This window comes from Rhinoderma darwinii, chromosome 2, assembly GCF_050947455.1.
Source record: "Rhinoderma darwinii isolate aRhiDar2 chromosome 2, aRhiDar2.hap1, whole genome shotgun sequence".
Taxonomy (NCBI): Eukaryota; Metazoa; Chordata; class Amphibia; order Anura; family Rhinodermatidae; genus Rhinoderma; species Rhinoderma darwinii.
The window spans coordinates 293,987,912-293,996,841 of record NC_134688.1 but is presented as its reverse complement, the minus strand read 5'-3'; positions in this window follow the sequence as shown (position 1 = coordinate 293,996,841).

Genomic DNA, 8,930 nt, shown 5'->3' with positions numbered 1-8,930 from the left:
ACTTATAAAAAAGAAGTAATTGAATCATCATATTCTGTCAAGTTATGAAGAATCTATTTAGCTGTGTCTTATTAATTTCTCTTCAAGGAAAAAATGGATGGCACCCAGCATGACTAACATTACAATTTCCAATGCAGCTGTCGTTCAGTCCTCTCAGGGGTCATGCACGCAACCGTATTACAGTTCTGTACAATCTCCGAGTTGTTTGGAGTCGTAACAGAGTACCAAAATAATTCTATAGGGGTCTATTGTACCTCTGTATGCTTAGATTTTTCTATATGATATGGTCCATCAGACTCCATATTGTGGAAGCATCCTCGCCTAAAAGCATTGCTTCTAGGGAAGAATAGGGGAAATTTAAGAACAGCTTTCACACAAGTTTTCTGGTGTTAAAAATTTACAAATTATGGCGCATGCCATATTTGTGCCATAAGTTGTGTCGTTTTGCCATTTTACAGTTTTAAAAACTGTGGGCAGGGTTTAGCAAAATTGGGTAGGGCTAGCTGCGGCTCACCAGATTTACTATAATTTACACCCAAAACTGGCATAACTTTACATAGCTGGCGAAGATGCAACAAATTTATTAAGAGGCATGCAGGCTTTAATCTAAGACTGGCATATGAAAGGCCAGTCTTAGGAAATCTTCCCAAATATGTCTATATTATGGAGCAAGTATGGCACATTAAGATCATAAGCCTGCAGTTAATTATGCTGCATCAAAGTCGAATTCAAAATAATTTTTTGTGATGTCTCAATCTGCGGTTCATACAATTTTGCTTATTTTTCCAACAAAATACATAGGTTTGTGAGCCAGGATGTTATCAAATTTGGGAATCGACAATTTTTTTTCACTGTCAAGTGCATTCTTTGGTAAGTGTAGACAAAGAGAATCATTTCCAGTTTGCCATACCATTTAAAGTGTAACTAAACTTAAAAATTTTTTGGACAAGTCATAGTAACGTCAGAAGTTTTGATCAGAGGTGGTCTGAGCACTGAGACCCCCACAGATCGCTAATATGATGCTGCTGAAGCGCTCCGGTGAGCGATGTGCCGCTTAATTTCTAACCAAATTTCCTCGAAAATTCGAGCAAGCAGTGTACAGACTTATAGACGTTCTATGGAGCCCGTACACCACTCTCTTGGATTTCGGTGGAAAGCCAATCAGAAATTAAGCGGCACAGCGCTCACCCTAGTGCTACTGTAGCTTAGTTTTAGCGATCGGTGGGGGTCTTGGTGCTTAGACCCCGACTGATCAAGATTTCTGACAACTTCTGTCAAAAGATTTTTCAAAGTTTAGTTACACTAAAGAAAAAGTGATGCAGATGATACATTCAAAGGGAAACAACGCTTTCAACCGTTTTACATCTGACAGCTTAAATCTACACCAAATATTGATTGATTTTGCAAATGCAATACTTACATTGTTACATCACATGGTAACACTGCACTGACTTTTAGCTTCATGATGTTTTTAATCCATGTACATCTAACGCTAAATAAGGAATTGTGCAGGCTTTATGGATTTGTTGCATTTATTTTAGTTTTATGACCTGACCAGACAGAGCCCTTGCGGATCTATAATATGGAGCCATAGGTACTCCATGTGCCACCATGTGCCAAATGGAAAGATAATAAAATGAACTTTTCCGTCTTATCTTGACGCTTCCAATGTTACAATATTAATACAGTTCAGAGGTTCACCCAGCCTCCATCATTAATAGCTTTTGGGGGAAAATACAGCTAACACAAGACCACAATAGTCCGGACCGTCATGGCATGCTTCCTGGATAGCCATTTTATTGGAAAACTTGAGTCTCATCGAGGTACCGTTGTGACTCTCAATAAAAAATAGCAAACAAGGAACATTGACTATCCAAATTAAAAACAACCACAATTATCTTTGTCATTAATTTCCCATTTTCTCAAAGATACTTCTATCATCAACTTTTTTTATTTTCTTTGCACTTAAAGAGGCTCTGTCACCAGATTTTGCAACCCCTATCTGCTATTGCAGCAGATAGGCGCTGCAATGTAGATTACAGTAACGTTTTTATTTTTTAAAAACGAGCATTTTTGGCCAAGTTATGACCATTTTCGTATTTATGCAAATGAGGCTTGCAAAAGTACAACTGGGCGTGTTGAAAAGTAAAAGTACAACTGGGCATGTATTATGTGCGTACATCGGGGCGTGTATTATGTGCGTACATCGGGGCGTGTTTACTACTTTTACTAGCTGGGCGTTGTGCATAGAAGTATCATCCACTTCTCTTCAGAACGCCCAGCTTCTGGCAGTGCAGATCTGTGACGTCACTCACAGGTCCTGCATCGTGTCGGCACCAGAGGCTACAGATGATTCTGCAGCAGCATCAGCATTTGCAGGTAAGTAGCTACATGGACTTACCTGCAAACGCTGATGCTGCTGCAGAATCATCTGTAGCCTCTGGTACCGACACGATGCAGGACCTGTGAGTGACGTCACAGATCTGCACTGCCAGAAGCTGGGCGTTCTGAAGAGAAGTGGATGATACTTCTCATCAGAACGCCCAGCTAGTAAAAGAAGTAAACACGCCCCGATGTACGCACATAATACACGCCCAGTTGTACTTTTACTTTTCAACACGCCCAGTTGTACTTTTGCAAGCCTCATTTGCATAAATACGAAAATGGTCATAACTTGGCCAAAAATGCTTGTTTTTTAAAAATAAAAACGTTACTGTAATCTACATTGCAGCGCCTATCTGCTGCAATAGCAGATAGGGGTTGCAAAATCTGGTGACAGAGCCTCTTTAACCACCCTAAAGATCAGTTAACTGTGCAGGCATAGTGCATTCTTAGAAACGAAAAAAGTTTCAAGTAGGGAATTTAAAATTTGTTGGGCTGCAACTCTGTGCCGCTAATCTCAGAGGTTCCGATCTGTCCATTAAAATAAAAAGCGTCAATTCTAATTGGCCCCTGAGAGTGTATGTCAGATGTCGTCTTGCAGCTCCACCCATGTACATTATTCCCCACAAGAATCTATATGAGGGTGGTTTAAAGAGAATTCCTCAGCAGATAATGGCTTTTTATTATTTTGCAAGTGTGAACTACGGAAGAGTTTCTTTTTGCTTCTGCAAAACTTCAGTTTGTATCTCACTGTCACTGTATGGTTGGGATAAAAATCTCACAATCTGAGCCATTTGGCTCTATTTATTGATGTCCCCTTTTCAATAAAGCTCTTCCACACACAAAAGAAGACGCAGCAATGTATTTTTTCTCCATAGCACATGTGCCAGATCATTTTGGTAACATTATTAGATATCTGGTTGAACATTAGTCATATGTGCATTTGTGATGAATCCCTTCTAGCACTTGTAAGGCAATGCTTCCAAACCTACAGTGACTTCCATTACAATTACTTAATGAATACAGATGTAGCCAAGTTTATCTTGACTCTGATAATTTGCTGCAGCGTGATATCACACAACAAAAGCCATTGAAAAGTCATTAAAAAAGTCAAGTTTAAGTCTCTTGACGCTGTTTATTTAATGCATTAAAAGCCAAGATAAAAAGGACTACATCTGTACAAATGACAATAACCAATCATTCTCTTCTACACATGTGACTAGAACTATTCTCATTTATAGCTTACAATTATTAGTGACAGTGTACGTCTGTGAAAAGAAAAGGGGGAAATACCTATGCTGATATTCTAGAATTCTTCAAGTAAGTATAACTAGAAAATCACACATATTCTTGAAAGGTTTTGTAGGTATGTTCAGGGGAGGACATACCATGTAATCTGTGCAGTTGTACAGGGGCCCAGTAGGTAAGGAGGCCTACTCTTGCCTTAAACGGGTATTCCGAGTTAACCAAACAAGTCGCAAAGGGAATGGGGGAATGCAAAAAAACGAAAAAATAATAAAAATACCATTACTCTCCCGGCAGATCCCCCAGCGTTCAAGTGCAGCCGCTCTTGTCCGTATCGTGGTTTGCTGACGTGGCTGAAGCGATGATGTGCTTGTATACCTACGTAATTGCTACAGTCAATCACTGTAGCAATTGGGTTTAGCGATCACATGGGTATACGGACACGCCATTGTTACAGCTATGGTACAAACAACGGCGGGAAGGACCGGAGCAGCTGCGTTGGAATTTCCGGGGGAGCTGTTATGTGAGTAATGCCACTGTTTTTGTTTTATTGCATTGCCCGCCCTCCCCATGGCCACATTTTTTTTATTAACTTGGAAAATCTGCTTTAAAAGTAGCATCCAACTGTCTATTAGATTGCATGTAAGGGACTGAGCTAATGAAGTTCATAGATCACAATGAGTGGAAAATTGTTAGAGAAATAAAGGGGTACTCTATACCTTGTTATTCAAAAGCAAGGGGCCTATATAATATTCTTACACAGGGGTCGGGCCTTCTGCTGTTTATGTCCAACCTTGGGTATACTAATTACAATGTGGTGAGACATCTGTCTAAGGATGTCCATACACAAGAAGTCCTTAAGACTATGGATACTAATATAGTCAACCTGTCAGGTCCATAGTCTTTCTTAGCTGCCAGATCATAATACTATCAATAATTCAGGAGATTTTAGTATGGACTGTATTGGATAGAGCAATCTAACCATGATGTTTCTTCCTTTTCATCTTAACCCCTTAAGGACGCAGCCTAGTTTTGGCCTTAAGGCTCAGAGCCCATTTTTCAAATCTGACATATTTCACTTTATGTGGTAATAACGTGGGAATGCTTAAACCTACCCAAGCGATTCTGAGATTGTTTTCTCGTGACACATTGGGCTTCATGTTCGTGGTAAAATTTGGTCGATATATTCAGTGTTTATTGGTGAAAAATTGCAAAATTTAGAGAAAATTTTGAAAAAATTGCATTTTTCAAAATTTAAATGCATCTGCTTGTAAAACAGACGGTTATACCACCCAAAATAGTTACTACTTCACATTTCCCATATGTCTACTTTAGATTGGCATCGTTTTTTGAACATTCTTTTATTTTTCTTGGACGTTACAAGGCTTAGAACATAAACAGCAATTTCTCATATTTTTAAGAAAATTTCAAATGCCTTTTATTTAAGGTACCTGTTGAGTTCTGAAGTGGATTTGAGGGGCCTATGTATTAGAAACCCTGATAAAACACCCCATTTTAAAAACTAGACCCCTCAAAGTATTCAAAACACCATTTAGAAAGTTTTTTAACCCTTCAGGCATTTCACAGGAATTAAAGCAAAGTGGAGGTGAAATTTGCAAATTTCATTATTCTTGCGGAATTTAAATTTTATTCATTTTTTTTTCTGTAACACAGAAGGTTTTACCAGAGAAACACTACTAAATATGTATTGTCCTGATTCTGCAGTTTTTAGAAATGTCCCACATGTGGCTCTAGTGCGCTCGTGGACTAAAACACAAGCCCTAGAAGCAAAGAAGCACCTAGTGCATTTTGAGTCCTCTTTTTTATTAGAATATATTTTAGGCAGCATGCCAGGTTTGAAGAGGTGTTGAGGTGCCAAAACAGTAGGAATCCCCCAATAGTGACGCCATTTTGGAAACTACACCCCTCAAGGAATTCATTTATGGTTGTTGTTACCATTTTGACCACACAGTTTTTTCACAGCACCTATTTCAATTGGGCTGTGACATTAAAAAAATGACATTTTTTCCAATAAGATGTAATTTTTTATCAAAATTTCTTATTTTCACAGGGAACAAAATGCTCAATTTTGTTGCCCAATTTCTTCTGAGTGCAGCAATACCCCATTTGTGCCAATAAACTGCCGTTTGGGCCCATGGGAGGCCTCAGAAGGGAAGAAGCGCTGTGTGTTCTTTGGAGTCCAGATTTTGCTGGATTGGTTTTCGGGTGCCATGTCGCATTTTCAGAGCCCCAGAGGTATCAAAGCAATGGAAATCCACCAGAAGTGACCCCATTTTGGAAACTACACCCCTCAAGGAATTCATTTATGGGTAATGTGACCATTTAGACCCCATAGTTTCTTCGCAGAACTTATTTGAATTGGGCTGGGAATTAAAAAAAATATATATTTTTTCCAATAATATGTCATTTTAGCTCAAAAATTCTTATTTTCACAAGAAATAAAATAATCCATTTTGTTGCCCAATTTATCCTGAGTGCGGCAATACCCCATTTGTGGTGATAAACTGCCGTTTGGGCCCATGGGAGGGCTCAGAAGGAAAGGAGCGCTGTGTGTTCTTTGGAGTCCAGATTTTGCTGGATTGGTTTTCGGGTGCCATGTCGCATTTGCAGAGCCCCAGAGCTATCAAAGTAATAGAAACCAATCACAAATGACCCCATTTTGGAAACTACACCCCTCAAGGAATTCATTTATGGGTGTTGTGACTATTTTGACTCCATAGTTTTTTCACAGAACTAATTTGAATTGGGCTGGGAATGAAAACAAAATTATTTTTTTCAAATAATATGTAGTTTTGGCTGAAAATTTCTTATTTTCACAAGAAACAAAATACCCCATTCTGTTGCGCAATTTGTTCTGAGTGCCGCAATACCCCATTTGTTGTGATAAACTGCAGTTTAGGCCCATGGGAGGGTTCAGAAGGAAAGGACCACCATTTGGCCTACTGGGGATTTTCTAGTGCGAAGTCATGTATGCAGAAGCCCCTGAGGTACCAGTACAGTTGAAACCCGCAAGAAGTGACCCCGTTTTAAAAACTACACCCTTAAGGCATTCATCTAGAGGTGTAGTGAGCATTTTGACCGGAGACCTACACCCCATAAACTGTAATGTGGGTTCTCCCGGGTATGGCAATTCCCTACATGTGGCTGTTATCAGCTGCCTGGGCACACAGCAGGGCTCAGAGGGGAAAGACGAGGGGGGATAAGCTGTGCGGAGTGCATCAGGGTAAGTAAAATTGGGGTAAATTATAAACCAAGGGATGTATGATAAATTTTAAAACACTCTTTCATACAGAGCTCTGGTTATTCGGGACACGCGTCACATTGATATATTGTGTCCTCCCTTATCGCCCTCTTATAGCAGACTTTGCACCTCTTTTGACTTTTTCCCTTCTTGCCAGTTTGGGGAACTTCCCCTGGAAAGTGTTGCCACCTTGGTACGATACGTGTGGCCTCGCTTCCAGAAGTACTGGGTGCCCCCCCCTTCTTGGTCCCTAAAGATTAGGTTCTTGATAATCACCTCTTGAAATTCCAGGAAAGTTCCCGTCTGGCCTGCACATCGACGTAGCACGTACGCATTGTACAAAGCCATCTGTATGATGTGCCCGGCCAGCTTCTTATACCACAACGCATGGCGCTGTAGGGCTTCAGGATTTGATCTGACAAGTCCACACCTCCCATGTACCTATTGTAGTCCAGGATGCAGTCTGGTTTGGGGGTGGCCTTTCCTTCATCTATACTAAACCTGTAGGTATACCCTGATGCACTCTCACAGCTTATACATCTTCACGCCATACCTTGCCCTCTTACCCGGCAGGTACTCGCGGAATTGAACCCTCCCTTTAAAATGTACCAGGGACTCATCAATAGAAATACACTTCTCGGGGGTGTATTCTTGGGAAAACCGGGCACTGAGACGGTCTAATAGGGGTCTCCGTTTATACAAACGGTCAAAACTGGGGTCATCTCGGGGTGGGCACGGCTCATTCTCAGTATAATGTAAGAAGCGAAGTATTGCCTCATTTATTTATTTTTTTAGGTTCCAGTTCAGTTCTGAAGTTGCTTTGAGGGGCCCATATATTAGAAACCCCTATCAAACACCCCATTTTAGAAACTAGACCCCTCAAACTATTCACAACAGCATTTAGAAAGTTTATGAACCCTTTAGGTGTTTCACAGGAATTTTGAGCAAAGTAGAGGTGAAATATACATTTTTTTTTTTGTCAGAAAATCCTCTTTATACCATTTTTTTTATAACACAAAAGGATTTATCAGAGAAACGCAACTTAATACGTATTGCCCAGATTCTGCAGTTTTGAGAAATATCCCACATGTGGCCCTCGGGCGGTAATGGACTGAAGCGCCGGCCTCCGGAGCAAAGGAGCACCTAGTGGATTATGAAGCCTCTTTTTTATTAGGCACCATGTCCGGTTTGAAGAGGTCTTGTGGTGCCAAAACATTGGGAACCCCCCAAAAGTGACCCCAATTTGGAAACTAGACCCCTTGAGGAATCCATTGTAGTTTTCTTGGGGTGCATGCGACTTTTTGATCAGTTTTTATTCTATTTTTAGGTGGCGTGGTGACTAAAAAACAGCAATTCTACTATTGTTTTTTTATTCTTTTTTTTTTTACAGCGTTCACCGTGCGCTATAAATGACATATTCACTTTATTCTGCGTGGCGATACGATTACGGCGATACCAGATGTTTATAGTTTTATTTTATGTCTTATGGCGTTTGCACAATAAAATACTATTTGTAATAAATCATTCACTTTTTGTGTTACCTTATTCTAAGAGCCAGAACGTTTTTATTTTTCAATCAATAAAGCCGTGCGAGGACTTATTTTTTGCGTAACGAACTGTAGTTTCGATCAGTACCATTTTTAGGTACATGCGACTTTTTGATCTCTTTTTATTCCATTTTTTGGGAGGTGAAGTGACCAAACAATTGTGATTGTGGGACGGTTTATTATTATTTTATTTTACGGCGTTCATCGTGCGGGATAAATAATGAAATAATGTTGTAGTTCAGGCCGTTACGGACGCGGCGATACCAATTATGTATAGTTTATTTGTTTGTTTATATATTTTTATTAATAATAAAGGACTGATAAGGGAAAAGGGGGGATTTTTACTTTTATTACTTTTAAATCTTTTATTTTCTTATTTTTACATGCGTAGTGCAGTGTATTAGAACGGTCAGCTACTCACTGACAGCAAGCATAGTGGGTCCTGACGTTGTCAGGACCCACTAGGCTTCCGTCTATGGCATAGCCGGACGCCA